This window comes from Hemicordylus capensis, chromosome 6 (assembly GCF_027244095.1).
Source record: "Hemicordylus capensis ecotype Gifberg chromosome 6, rHemCap1.1.pri, whole genome shotgun sequence".
Classification (NCBI taxonomy): Eukaryota; Metazoa; Chordata; class Lepidosauria; order Squamata; family Cordylidae; genus Hemicordylus; species Hemicordylus capensis.
In genome coordinates this window covers 16,308,902-16,311,009 of record NC_069662.1, presented here as the reverse complement: position 1 = coordinate 16,311,009, position 2,108 = coordinate 16,308,902, and the positions used below count along the sequence as shown (strand labels likewise).

General features: G+C 45.0%; 1 protein-coding gene across 1 annotated transcript in view; it reads left to right on the top strand.

The window, feature by feature from the left end:
• Positions 1 to 244: 244 nt before the first annotated feature.
• The window catches only part of LOC128331524 (carbonic anhydrase 4-like), a 44,539-nt gene continuing 42,675 nt past the window's right edge, over positions 245 to 2,108 (top strand). The window contains exon 1 of the mRNA XM_053265049.1: positions 245 to 256. The gene's annotated coding sequence lies outside the window, so the exon portion shown is untranslated. The remainder of the gene's footprint in view (positions 257 to 2,108) is intronic.

Below are 2,108 nucleotides of genomic sequence, written 5' to 3'. Positions count from 1 at the left end.
CTAAAGGGTGTATCCGTTTAATTCAACCGCCCCGCCCGCCCGCCCCACCCACTCTACAGGATTCTTTAAGTTAAGAGCAACTGCTTCCTCAGCATGAAGGACCAGGGGGGTGGTATCAGCTGAGGAGGACAGGCATCTTCCGAAGTCAATCCCACCTCCCTCCAAAGATGTCTTTTTTGTGGGTCATCTCCCCACTTGCTTAGATTGCTTAAAACACATGATGTGACAGTGCTTTACTCATAAGCAATTTCTGAAGGTGTGTTTAAGTGTTTGAGGGTGGGTTTGGGGTTCATAGTCCCCAGAGTGGTTAACCTTCTCCTTCCTTCATAGTGTCCAGACCCAAGTATGCATACTCACAGTGGCTACTTGCTAACTTAGCCAAAAAAGCTACAATGGCCTTTTTCTTCTATCTCACTCTTTAAAAAATGTTTGTTTTCAGTTACAATAATAATATTGAGATTCTACACAGAATATCAGTACAGCACAAGATGAACGAAGGTATAACATGAAAACAAATTTCTTCCACCATACTTTTGTCTTTGAACATAGTATTTGCTGCAAAAGATCAAAACAATGAGAGAGGCAACCAGCTACTAGAATTTGTTTTTAAAGGCTATAGTTTTTAAAGGCTGAGTCCAGATAAGACAGCAGGACTTATTGTGCAGGATCGGAACTCGGGAGACAATTTTGATCTGCTGGTTCTGAATGGGGTCACGCTCCCCCAGAAGGAACAGGTACACAGGCTGGGGGTGCTTCTGGACACAAAACTCTCCCTGGTGTCCCAGGTTGAGGCAGCGGCCAGAGGTACTTTTTATCAGCTTCGGCTGATACACCAGCTGTGTCCGTTTCTTGAGATGAACGACCTCAAAACGGTGGTACATCTGCTGGTAACCTCTAGGCTGGATTACTGCAATGCGCTCTATGTGGGGCTGCCCTTGTACATAGTTCAAAGTTAATGATTAATCATAGTTAATTATTAATCATAGTTAACTATTTTAATGTCTACATGATTTTAATTGTTTTATTGATTTTGTTTTGATTTTGATGTAAACTGCCCTGAGCCATTTTTGGAAGGGCGGTATATAAATCAAACAAACAAAGGGCAGTATATAAAACAAACAAACAAACAAACAAACAAACAAAAACTTGTTGGGCTGGGCACAGAGAATTTGCACCTCCGGCCAGCCCACCCACCACCACTGTTCGCCACTTCCACCACACCAGCATGCCTGGCTTTCTGGCTGCCTGCCTGCCTAGCCAGCCGGCCAGCCACTCCCCCCACTTCTTCCCCCAACACTTTCTGGCTGGCCGGCTTGCTTCCTCTTCCCCCACCCCACGCTTTCTGGCTTGCACTTTAGCTTTCTTCTGGTGTTGACGAGAGGCGCTGTACTGAGCAGAGTGTCTAAAATGGGGCCGAAAGTCCTACCCCATCCCTGTCAGTCATCCTGGCTAGTGCCCCACTCATGAGCGGGGTTCATGCGAAGAGGCTAACGCCGCATCCGTGATGGTGGGGGCTTCCATGATGGGGAGACCCAGGCCTGCTACCACTCAAGGCAGACAAGACTGAGCTAGATATGGACTAATGGTCTGACTCAGTAGAAGGCAGCATACTTTATTCCCATGTTTTCTTCTTCCATTTTTCTTTGCTTTTTGGGGAAGACATCACTTTAATCTTAAAATAATTGTAGCTATTTAGGAAAAAATGCATCAATCTTTTCTGCTTATCAGTTCTTTCTTGTCCACCCCTCCCTGCTTTTTTGAACGAGGGAAATGTTAATTAAAAATGGATTAATTTCTCCCTTCTATGTCCTATTTATCCATTTAAAACAGTTGCTGCTCATCATTGGTTCATCTAGCACAAACCATTCACACAATTAAATTAAATCCAGTTTCCGAAGCAATCTGGTTCCATTTATGTAACCAAAGATAGGCATAAGCAATGCTTAGTGAAATGGGGTGGAAGCTGGTGGGAGGGGTGGACCTACAACAAGCCGAATATCAACAGTACCTGCAGGAGAGGGATATTTTAAGGCAGGGGTTCCCAACTGTGGGTCTCCAGATGTTGATGGTCTACGACTCCCATCATCCTTGTGGCTGTGGCTCATGGG